The sequence below is a fragment of the Pieris brassicae genome, chromosome 9 (genome assembly GCF_905147105.1).
Source record: "Pieris brassicae chromosome 9, ilPieBrab1.1, whole genome shotgun sequence".
NCBI lineage: Eukaryota > Metazoa > Arthropoda > Insecta > Lepidoptera > Pieridae > Pieris > Pieris brassicae.
The window spans coordinates 9,218,508-9,232,037 of NC_059673.1; the positions used below are offsets into that span (position 1 = coordinate 9,218,508).

The 13,530-nt window shown below is 33.5% G+C and overlaps 1 protein-coding gene across 14 annotated transcripts in view; it reads right to left on the reverse strand.

The window, feature by feature from the left end:
• The window catches only part of LOC123714553, a 70,587-nt gene that overhangs the window by 21,917 nt on the left and 35,140 nt on the right, over positions 1-13,530 (reverse strand). The window contains exon 3 of one of the 14 annotated variants that reach the window (XM_045668853.1): positions 6,212-6,270. The exons of 11 other annotated variants lie outside the window; for them this stretch is intronic. The gene's annotated coding sequence lies outside the window, so the exon portion shown is untranslated. Of the gene's footprint in view, positions 1-6,211; positions 6,271-12,614; positions 12,735-13,530 lie in introns of those variants that run through there. 2 more of the 14 variants (XM_045668855.1, XM_045668861.1) reach the window with 2 other exon arrangements.

The following is a 13,530-nucleotide window of genomic DNA, read 5'->3' on the forward strand; positions in this document are numbered from 1 at the left end:
TATTTGTATAGGATAAAAATACCAAAGTAACCGCATTTTATAATGACTTAATGAAGCTGTATGGCTAGTGTTTGTTAAGCAAACACGCAGATGAAGCAAGCGAGCAATTACCATAATATAACCTTTGTCAAAACATAATTACATACCACTGATTCAATTAACTATAAAGAAAGCCTTACTACACAAATTAATTAATACAAATTAAAATCTAATAAACTAAAAAAAGTGATTCTTTGGTTAAACACGATTAAGATGAAAGTTCATAAAAACTATATCAACATTAATACCAGTTAAGTAAATTAAGGGATAAGGAATTACATTTAATATTTGTCGTAAATTTAATGTTTAACGTAAACATCATGTATTTTGGAATAAATATATTGTAACTTATACTGTAGAAAATAAATAATCTATGATGAGTTGTACTTTAATACATAAAACTACATTTTAGAAGAAACATCGTAAGAGTGTTTTATTTTTGTATATGAAGAGGTCTAGTGTGCAAAACTTTACAGACCTTTAATCATTAATGATGTACAAACTAATTGTATTTAATATTAGCAGGCTTAATGCTTGTTAACAAAAAGGGATTGTCACTTTATTACATCATTCGAGGGTTTAAGTGCTGTCGGTGGTGCTTATTAGAGGCAGGCAGAATAAATACGACCTTTTTATTATTTATGTGTTTAGCTTTAGTGATGATTTAATGTACAAACGTGAAGAAGAGCTTACGTTATTCTAATATTTGTCATTACATATTTATAATATCATTAATAATTAGTATAGGATATGAAAAACAACCCAAATTGACACATGTATCTTTGTATTTAAAATAAAAATAAAATAAATAGTGGCGCTACAACCTTTTCTTTAGGTCTGGGCTTCAGATTTCTGTATCTGTTTCATAATCATTTATTAATATACCTGCGTTGATGACACACGCCGTCGACATTTTGGGTATAAGGTAAGCCGGTTTCCTCACGATGTTTTCCTCCACCATTCCGAATGTTAAATGCGCACATAGAAAGAAAATACATTGGTCTGGAACAGCCGGGGTTCGAACCTACGGCGTCAGAGATGAGAGTCGCACACTGAAGCCACTAGGCCAACACTGCCTTGTATCATTGCATTAACCTATACAAATATTTCATGCCTTGTAAGCCTTATTAAATTCAGTAAGCAACCTGCTTTATCGTTAATAAAACAAAATACATTACTTTTCACAATCAATCGTCCGTCAAAACTGTTCTCAGTATTAGAGCTAATACTTTTTCTCGGCATATATTAAATGATTGCAGTGCACGTTTGCATTTCTAAGTAATTGCTGTTCCACTTTCCTTACATAAATCTCGTTAAAAACTTCCTTGACACTATTTTTCACATTCGTTAACCTATTTTAGGGCTACCACTAGGTTGCAAGATCACGAAAACTATACACATTACGATTATCATAAAGATGTTGTTTTAAGTCATTACTATACATTCCTCTCTTTTTAGAATATTCTAGAAAAACATCAGCCCTAGCGAGTATGTTCCGCAGTTAATATATCTCGTGCAGTGGGTCAAGTGCCCTTAAGTCAAGGGCGCCTACAGTTTCAGAAAACTATTGCTTTTGGTTCATCAATTCCATTCATAAACTGTACACTTACAGACGGATATTAATGTGACATTACTAAAGCATGGTTAGAAGGGCATTCAGTACAAGATTAAGGCCTTTGAATATATCATATGCATATATTACATCCCAGGAGTGCTAAATATAGACATGTTTTATTTGTATGTATAAATTAAGTGGAGGAGGTTCGAGACACCTATTTCATCATTGTTTATACTTGATGGGAAGCTAACATTGATAAATTTCTTGGTGTGTAGTTAATATTTGGTCAAAAACTACGTTAATATAAAACTACAAGTAGTATTGCGTAACCTACAAATCCGAAACAGTCGTTCCAGTATTTCTCGTGGCAACGATTCGAGTGCACTCCCGTCGAGGACTTCCGCATTTTAGATGAATATTGCAATCTGTTACCGCTTTGAACAATTTCGCTTTGCTCTTTAATGTTTGACCTTGCAACGGTGCAATTATTAAGGCAAATTTAATGCTCAAAAAATGCGCGTTATTTAACTGGATACGTATATGGCATATATGTTGATTTCTCGTTAACACTACATTTTCGACATTAAACTAAAGCATACTTATGCTTTAGTTTAATTTGTACTATTTTAAGATTATTTTGTCTTTTTATAGCTGAATGTTTAGTTATAAATAAATAAGTATCTAATAACAGGAAAATAAAAAATAAATCAATGGCGCTACAACCCTAAAAGGGTTTGGGCCTCAGATTTTTGTATCTGTTTCATGATCATTTGTTAATCTAATAGGCAAGTAGGTGATCAGCTTTCTGTACCTGACACATGCCGTCGACTTTTTGGGTTTAAGGCAAGCCGGTTTCCCCACGATATTTTCGTTCACCGTTCGAGCGAATGTTAATAACAGGAAAATACTCAAAGTAAATAAATTTTATATGAAGGAGAGGTGCTTATGGAAAAACATTTTCTTCAAGATATGCCCGAGGGAATGAGCTGGTTCGATACACCCTTATAAAATATCATCGATATGTATTAGATGTTTTTTCTGAGAGACCTTGTCCTTTATAATTTTAAACGAAATACATACATATAATATTGTATTCCTTACGTAACTATTTATATTAATATTGTTGTATGTTATGTTTATGAGCCGTTCATACTGTTAAAGAAATCCAAAGGAATAAGGACAAATTAAGCTTCTATCGCCATGGATGTTTTGTTTAAAATTTCGGAATTCTGCCGCGAAAAAGGTACGAAGGCTGGCACGGCGACGTTTATTGCCTTGATAAAATACACCATTTCTTCCGCTTAATTATAAGAATGGCTTCTGCAGCAGTTCATTTTTATTAACGGCTTAAAGCGAGTTACGCATTTACACTTTATGTCGACTTCAAGTTTTATTTACAAATCTAAAGATTTATTACAACCTATAAGTTAAGAATAAGAATAGTACAGTAGTAGTATATAGCGTATTGCAACAATTTTCCTATAAAATACAAGTGATAAAAATACAAAATGATAAAACGGGTCCTCAGTGATGAAAAAATATTTCTACAATATTCATGCAGGAACACGCGCTTCATATTAAAAACTCGTTAAGAAAAATCTATCAACTGTATTACCGTTGAGCGGGAAAATATTATAGACACAAGGAGATTGTTTTTAATATATTAAACCAACCGACTTGTACTCTCCGAAACCAAATACATATAAGATGTTTATTTAATAAAACTTTTACACAATAAAATAAATAAACTAAAATGCATTTGAACTTCTAAATTGTAATTGACAAGAGAAAGTCGTAGAAAATTTTAATGTATAAGAAAACAATGTTTGAATTTTTTTTTATTCAATTATGTTTTCAATCGAGACAAAACTACAAATGTGAATAATGTACTACGAGCCCCGATGCAAAATAGTCCGTCTAGTATCGAAAGAAGTGCAAAGCGTAAAATATTTATAAGGTTTAATAAAAAGTATCCACAATTTGAGGAACATTTTAAAGTTTTCTTTTACATAACTGAAATTCTTTCATGAATTTACATTAGATAAAATTTAAAAAAAAAATATTCAAAAAGCAACGCAATCGTATTCGTCTACCACTTAGTTGTCGCCTTTGCTCTCAATGACAGCTTTAATGCGAAGAGGCATGGTTGCAACCAAGGCTGCACACTCCTAAGGCGTAATTGACTCCCTGACAGCCAAGAGTTTAGCCTTTAAGTCGCTCTTCGATCTTGATGGATTTTTACGGAGAACTATTTTTCATTTTCCACCACATGGTTTCGATCGGTAACAAGCCGGGGCTGTTAGATGACCATTCGATTGGAGGGATGCTTTTCGCCAGTAGCCACCTTTTTGTTGTCCTTGCAGTTTGGCAGGAGGCACCATCCTGTTAAAAAATGAAGGAAACTTGATGTTTAAGCGACCGAATAGAGAGCAGTAAATTCTCTTCAAAAAGGTTGTTATGCCTGCCTTTATTAATGCTGCAGCATTGATAGAACCATCCACAAACACCTTGTGCAGACATGCCATATCATAAGAGACGCCGGAAACTTCACTTTGCGTTTGAGGCAATCAGTATGAAATGCCTCATTTTTGTTCCGAATCACTTTCTTCCTTTCATCGCCGACTGTCACTTTAAATTTGGTCGAAAGTCCAATTTAAATGAGAACGCGAGCAAACTTCAACCTCTTTTTCTTTTGTACAGTAGTCAACAGAGGTTTCTCCTTAGCGGTGTAAAATCCGTAACCCATTCTTTTAAGGACTCTTTTGCAAGTATCAACTGAGATGTCTTTGTGAAACCTGTCCTTCCATTGGCACCGTGAGTTCCAGCTCCAGCTCAAGCACGACGATTATTTTTGATCATTTTCTTCAGGATTCTGTTTTCTACTTCCGTCGTGGTGCGTTGTCGACCAGTTTTCCTCAAACAAGAAGTCGTTCTATTCCTTTTATAACGGCGAATGATAGATCGGACTGTAGACCTGGTAAGTATCAAGTCTTTCGATACTTGGTAACTTGATTTGCCAGCATCGAACCCACAAACTATTCGCTTTCGAACACACGGGTTTGCCACGACCCATTGTTATTTGAAAACTAATGAAAAAAAACCCAGATATTTTCACAATTTATACCGTCTCACTTGACAAATGACACAATTACTTTTACAAATTTAAATTACAACAACATAATTGTACAAATTAAACTCACCGATAGACGAACACTTTTGCTTATAACTTCAAGTTTAAAACAGGATATATATAAATTTAAAAAGCTAAAATAGTTTATTGGTTCATAATTAAAAATGGCATAAATAACGGGACATGTGATAGTAGAACCGCTTAATATTTTATATAGATATACAAAAATAATGAAGTTAGAAAAATTCTCAATGAGAAAATTGTATACTAGACGAACTATTTTGCATCGGGGCTCGTATATTTTCACTCGCGACAAAACTTCAAAAGTCAATCATGTACTAGACTACCACGTATCAAACCATCTGGGTAAACAATTAACGTCCTACATATACGTCACACAATAACATTTATTCTGTCAAATCAACTCAAAACAATTCAAATAAGCCGAACGTGAATGCGATTATGAAATTAATTCATGAAACAGTCTAAAACTTGTCTGTTATCGAGGTCACGAACTCTCCGAGCCTCCAATTGTTAGGAGGACTCTCAAATTAAACGCCCAACTTATGGCAATGCTTGTCATTCGATTTAATTGCTGAAGCTGACGAATTCACTTTCACTTTTTTCCAATTTATCATCAGAGATTTTTAAAATCAAATCATTTATAAGGCTTACTGTAAAAACTTCTACACAAGGGTGCCTTGCGCGTTCATGATAATAACGCCTTTAGAATGCTGTTAAGACTGCCACACTTTTGCAGTTCCTCAAGCACGTTTACCCAGGCTCATACCGATTACTTCTGGGCATCAGAAACGCACGCCATCACTTTTACGCAGATTGCGAGGTAGTAGAAACAGTACAATAGAGGACTTTAGCAAATTGTTAGGAAGTTTGTGCATATTTTTTTAGGCTCTAAGAGACAAGTATACGCATAGACATAGACATTTAATTTATTTATTGATGATGTTGCTACTTAAATGATTTTTACTAACCATCTTAATTTTGCAACAGTCGCAAAAAAGGAAGTGATGAAATATGAAAACTGTTATACATCATATAAAAGATAAATGCAGTAACGACAAAATAAAAAAGCTATACATAATCCGTAACGAGAATATTAATGTTAATGATGAAATTAATGGGCTGACGAGGAGTTAAAATTGGCCCGTTGAAGAGTTTTAATTAAGTATTTTGCATTCATGTCAATATAATCGACAATATGCTTTTGAACAAACATATTACGAAATACAATTTTCAACAAGTTTAATATTGTAAATTAACGAATAAGCTGCGTACGAGGCATTTACAGCATAAGCTTCGCGTAGGCAAAGTAAACAGGCTTTACGCGTAGCACAAAACACGTCACTTTTAAAGAACGATAAAAAAAAGAGTTAAAATTTATAGTGCAACAAATTTAGACATGCTTTTATATAATGGTTTTTCCTTCATATTGGGGTAAACATATATGTGTTTTTAATACATACGGCTCCATTAAGCAAATTTACATAGAAGAGGTCGATGAGTTTTCTTTACGATTGACAACCTGTGAAAGCGAAAAAGAAATAAATTTCAAGGTTTTATATTCAATCTCATAAAATTGAAGTGAATAAATTCTATTTAAGAATCTGAAGCGCAAATCATTTCCCCGTGATGGAAAACAGGCAACGGGCCACGGCGTACATATAAAATCAATGTAAATAGGCCACGCACATAAATTGCATTCCTCTCGTCAGAGCCTTCCCTCCATTCCGGCAGAGGTTTAAATAAGTGTTTAAGAGCTCTCATTTTGTAGCAGTTTACACTATTTTTATCATGGACTTTTATATAATTTATGATTATACTTTAAAGCATGTAAATGCACATCTTTTAATTACACTAAGTCTTGTATATGTCAAACCACGATCACAATTTAACTTCAAAGAAAATAGGTAACGTATTGTAATCACTCGTCAAGAAATGAAGTGAATAAATAATGATCCCCTTAAAGTCCCTTTAAATGAACAAGTTTCGGTACAAATTAATTACTTTATCATAATAAGGAACAATGCCACTCGGAGGTTGGTGGCGATACTTAACTTCGTCAAACATTCATTTAGAGCCGCAAATTGATAATTATATAGCTTAGAAAAGTCATCAACTTTATTCACATTAAGTAATCCTAACTTCACTGTAACTATTCCGAGAAGTGGTTGTCTGTTATGTAATGATGATAATCTGCATTTATATTCATCTCAATATTAATCCTGATAAATAAGAAACCTAATACAAGAAACAATTAATTTTTAATATTTAGGAAACATAATCTGTTGGATCCAAATTCTATTATCGGTATATAATCAGAGGATAATCTTAAAATCTGAGGGAATGGACCAAATCTTATTCCGGAAACGCATTAAACCTCAACATATATTTCTCAAAGGAGATATTTTATATCTCTATCAGGCAAGATTTCTGTGTTCCCTTTTTAATATAGCTTACACAGTATTGCCCTAAATGTATACATTACACTACTCTACAGCTACGAAATCTAATATATTTTTGGTTTGAGAGATTAATGAATAATTTAAAAAAGTTTAAGCTGCTTATTAACGTCGTTTAATTTTACAAAAGGATATGAGTATTTTAATTTAAAGAGTGTAATAAGTAATGATAAAAGAGGTATATCATCAATGTCGGCCAAATAAAACCATTGACTGAACATGAACACTATGTAAGTAAATGGATTTGTACAATAGATACAGTGTATTTATTACGCTCATAAAGAGCCGAAAAGCAAACAACGGAGTACATATTGAGTTAAGGAAAACTCGATTCAGCGGATTGTATAACATTTTATCGGTTTTTCATATCGATTCGTGTTAGCGACAGTCTATACTTCTAGAAGGATGTTATAAAGTTTATTGTGATTCAACACTATGAAAATATAGTAAATGTAACTGGTCTGGCCATAAATGCTGTTACGTAAAAACTTTTTTTTCCAACTGTTTCATTATTTTGAATTTGGAACACGTATATTATATTGAAAACTTATTTCGATTTTGTGACATTTCACATATTTTTTAGTGTTCATTCTCAAATTACAATATGGAAAGGGGTGTAAAGAGATGCTTTGATGAGTCACTAAACTAAATTTTTGTGAAAAAGGAGTGAAAACTTCAGCCAAAATTTATTATCTTAATAAATTTTGTATCAGTCTTGGATCATGTTGTGAAACCTTGCAGCAATATACCTTTCTAGCAGGATTCTGGATTCTGTCCCTGGACACAAGGCATGAACTAACCAAGCCTGGCTTGAAACCAACATTCCGGTCTTTATAAGAGCTGAAGACTTCAAATTATGATTAGTTTTAGAGGACATGGCCTGTCCTAAACTACACGGCAACATGAGTCTCTTAAAAAATCTTTGGAGTAAGGTGGAGCAGTGGCTAAATGTCCCTTGGAAACAATGCGTACATTCATAGATTCGTGGCCTAACAGATGAGGCCTGTATAAAAGACAAAGGTGGCCAATAATATAAAAAGTAGGGATAATATGAATAGTATAACATTATTTCATTAAAAATGCATTTTCATTTGTAACAGAACCTATGGCTAGGTATTTCCTATACATGGCTTTCGATTACAGCATGTAGGTTGTTATAAATAAACTAGACTATCTTTTGCTTTTAATTTTCTATTACGTTTTTAATTATTACCAACAAAAAAACATTACCATTCTGTTGTTGCAGTTAATTTTGTTCATGAAAAATTTCTTACAAAGCATTTTTGATTTAGTAGGCTCACTTTCTATATGAAACTGAACAATGAAACATTATTATTCCTTTACCATTTCATCATCGCTTAGCATTTAATGCATTTTTATTTTGAATGTTTTTAACACCTAATGATTTATATACGTTTTGATAAAGCCCCTATGTAGCCTGGGTTTTTCCGGTAAGTTCGTATCATTTCCGCCGACCATTCCATTCGCTTCATTAATCATAGCAAAAGAGGGTTGGAATGCTTTGCAAGATACCTGAGATATCTTGTACCGTGAGGGATTTTATCGAAGTATATGCTCATGAAAGCGGAGGAGGGAGCGGAATCTAATTATGATAATTTGAGGTAATAACTATGAATCCTACTTTTCTATGATCAACCCTACTTAACTTCCGATTTACAATTAGATTTACTTGATTTTATCGAATGATGAAAACGTATGAGTACGTACATTTGTGTGTGTGTGTAATGTAAGCATCTAGATTAAAGGCTTTCTGAACATGGAGTGTACAAAAGTACAAAAAAGGCAGACTGCCGAATTCTATATTAGCTGTTACTGACATTCCTTTTGATATAATATAAGCATTACTATTATATTATTTTTAAGTTTAGATTTACGTTGTTATCGATACAATTTTTCACGGTACTAACAAGTACCAAGCACAATCACAAAAGTTCCAGTACACAGTTATCTATTTTTAATTAGAGCTAAGCTTTCCCGACTACAACGATAGTAAAACAAAGATTTTCTATTACAGTGGAAATCCTTTTGTATCGGCGTTGAATGGCGGTATTAGTGGGATGCTGGAGATCTCTAGAATGCTAAACCATTGAAGCCTTTCATTGTGTTGCCATACGTGTATTTTTAAACGTCGATAACACAGGAATCTGGTTTGAAGCGCTAATACCACTCTTGCTATTCACCAGTCCCGATCACTTTTGTACAAAGGTAATGATAAAAAATAGGAGTACCGACAAAGACAAATATGTTTTAATATTACCGTGAATTCTTAATGATTTTTTAACTATTGATAAGAATCAAAAACAGATTGAGACTTGAATTGTGCTTGTGAAAATAGTCTAATGTACCGTATTTGTACATGACCCTTAGCCCTTTTGACTCGAATATTTATTTGTTTTCTATCGGGATATAGCACCAAAGCTTTTTAATAGAGCAAGTGCGCCAACTAAGCCATGAAGGCTGTCCCACCTATATGAGATGCGACAAATACCACAGCAGTAATAGTGTCTTTTGCACCGGTGGCCAACCGCAAATACAGGGTGAATGGACTGTCTCCACACCGCCTTTGGGGTGGTAATGACGCTTCTTTAAGTAAATACAACGAAAATCCTGTTTCGTTAGTGATCTGTTTTTTGTATGTTGTCTTATCGATCGTATAAATTTCAGACACATAAAAGACAGACAACCATTTTATATAATTCTACGCAAACTTCCACAAATTCAGTACTAATACAACTAAAGGGCGTTTAAGTACCACCACCGTACCACTCCTTTAAAGGCCGGCAACGCATTCGCCAAGTTTGACAGCATTTAATTCTTAGTGACCCGCCTGCTCGCTAGTCCTCTGTTCTGCATTATGCTAAGTTTTTAATTTCACAATATGAAGCTATTATTAATACAGTTTACGTCTCCATGTGATTTGCGCAACTCACCTGAAAATCTTAGTATAAAAATTAATTTGAATTAAAAACTATAATTTAAAATACATATCAGAATAGCAATACACGAGATTTCTTAATTAACTCCACGTATATACGTGAAGTATATATATGTGTGTAGTAGTACGTAGATTTTATAATAACTTATGGGAAGGAAAACACCATGAGTTATAAAACAAGGAATAAACGGTAGATTATTGTATTTTTAGCTTAAAATTAATAGATTCTAGAACAATGTGGTCTGCCGAGTGTCGGCTGTCAACGATAACCGTATCGCATAATACCGGCCTATTCATAGACAAATAAAAACGGTAAAGTTCTGAACTCACTTGAACTCGTATTTTAATACAATAAAAGCTCTATGAATCGTATGTTGAGGGATTTAAGCTGTCCTAAATTAGCGACATTATGCGTTAGCGTTCTTAGAATTATTCAACTTTACACGCCAAGCTTTAGATTCGATTTTCGAATTACGGAAGATTGACTTTGACAGTTACTTTGTAAATGCTTACTGTCTGTCTATAACTTTTCACACTAAAAGGTATATGAGAGTTCTAAAGAAATATATTTTATGTTAACCGGAGATCCTGAACGATCACATACAATTTAATAGTTTCCTTGAAGTTATTCTCCGCCAGTCGTTTAAACATGAATAGAGTTAGCCATTTGTAGAGCAGTCAAGAGTGAAGACGATTTATCAGGTATTGAATGGGGTCAACGAACAGTAACTACCGCACGAGATATACATTTAGCACGACACTTGTAAGTCTGCAACCATTTATAGAAGGTTTTTACCATATAATATATATAATAATAATTATAAATAACTAGTATAGAGCTAGCGTTTTTAAGAGCATAAGGCAGAATTTTGCTTTTGTTACACATCCAACAAGCTAACAAAAGACAACTTTTTAAAAAGACGACTATATAATCAAGAGGCTTCTAGTAATGTAAGGCTGTTATCAGTTAACATTATGTAAGGCGTCTGCCCGTATTGCTTTACTAGTGACTGACTAAGAGGCGACGACGCCAACGCGAAGACGGCAAAGACGACGTATGACTTAAGAGGTTCAAGAAATGGAAACAGTGCCTGTAACACGGATTATTCAGAACAGAATGTTCAGTTTTCAGAAGACTATTTTATTTAAATCAATCATCTACAGAGATCAAATAAAACCTTGTAGTATTTAGCGGTACTGATAAAGCTATCCATTAACCTAGACAGGGTCTAGTCTAGAATTGGTGGTTGGCTAATTGTCTGGAGAGTGACGTTTTAAATAAGGCTATTTACTCTAAGCTTCCACAAGAGACTAATTTTGAATGTTCAACGTTCTACATAACTGTAGGATTTCTCAAGGATTAGCATTTCTAACAAACCTGAAAAAATGAGAACTTTGTCAGTCAATATATATATATTGACTGACTTACTTACTATTGACTTAATATATATATATATATAATAAGTCTATAAATGCACATGTGAAATACATACGAAAAAATAATACCTTGTGCGTCTCAATATATTTTTTTTAGATTTCAAATGAATAATAGCTTTCATAAGAAAACTTTACCTATTGCTCAAATGGTTTTTTTTATTTTAACGATAAACTCTTTTCATTCAGAGACATACCCACACTGTAACTTGGTGAATTTTATCACGTCGCGCCCTTCGCCAAAAGAGCAAAAATAAAAATAATTCCATGACGTGTTGGGACTCGTGTGTTCCCTCACTAATCAATTCATTCAAGATCCAGGGGTGTCGCCCTCGTGCTAATAATCGCAAGGGATGACCCCTCATGACTCATTTTATTTCCTACAATAAATCGATACTTACAAGTAATCTTAGTTGACGTAACCTATTCACAAGACGTTACATTCTTATATTGTAGTGCAATACAATGCATAATCTTATGTTTATGGTATTAACGATGTCAATTCTCAGATTAAAAAGTTTGTTTATTACTTCAAATTAAAAATACTAGGCATATTTGCCGCAAGCATATTTACACTCAGCGGGGAATCATTTATTAATCATGAAGCTATTGTACCTAACTTCTGGTTTGATTGGTAATTTATTCGTTAAAAATATGAATAATACGTATCAAAATACCATGAGCAGTCTCGTGACTGTTCTGATTTCCATAACCTTCAGAATACTTATTAGGTAACACGTAACGTTTGTCCAGACTAGACTATTGATTTCTTTATTAATATAAAACGGGTCGAGTTAGTAGATTAAGTAACTTTTAAGATATGTTACAACTGCATATATAATTAAAAGAAATTCTAACCGATACCAGAAGTATTTGGTGAACATTATTCACACAATGTTAATATGTTGTTATGTATTAACATACAATTGTTAAAGATTTATGAATTTTTATGTTATTTCTAATTGAGCTATTCGGTAATAGGCGAATGACGTGTCACGTGCCTAGCTTATGACTTACATAAATATCGGCATACCCCGCTGAATAGAAACGTTGCCTCCTTGCGAGTAGACACAATCGAGATCACGCAAAATCGATGCTACATTGCACTTCACAACACCAATTCGATTACTCGATTTGGACCGTCACTGCGGCTCGACTGCGGGTGACGTACGGCCTTGCGAGCACCCTCAGTGACACTGCGGGACGCGCCGTCCACGCACATGCGCACTTCCATTTGGGGGATGGATCGCGAAAAACCTTAGTATCCTACAGTTTTCAAACTATCGCGAAATAACTGTGATTGTTCGCGTGATGAATGGTAAAGTTGTTTGCGAAAATTACACTTCATTTGCAGGCCTAATTTTGGAGGCGTAAAGTTTTGGAAACCTTTGGTGGAATTTGTAGTATTTAGCCGTACTGTACAAGTGGAATAGTCAAGTTCCGATGTCCTACGCTCGTCAACAATAAAGGGATCTCTTACATAATATATAGAAAACTTTTTCGAATTCCCTGACGTTTTGACGCGACCATTGTATATTTATCAGTTTCTTTGAGACCTTCTGACAGTCATACAAGACTTTATTACTTTAAAAGCATATCGAGGAATGGTATAATAATCATAACAAAACAACACAGATTATTATTAAGATTTATGACATCACGGAGCCTTAGCGCCAAAGCCTAAATGTATTTTAGGATTTATATTGACTTAAGTCAGGCATCGTATCGCGTGCACGCTTTATCTAAATGTGATGTTTATAAATTAACATAATACAATTTATATAAAAGACGAAATAATTTTAACATGTTAAATTTATACAAATTATTTAAAGAAAACACTTTTTTACCGGATTGAAGTTATTTATTATTATAACTTATAATAATTTTACATAATTTTAAATTTCTTCCGACGATTCGTGTGCTTTACAGCGTG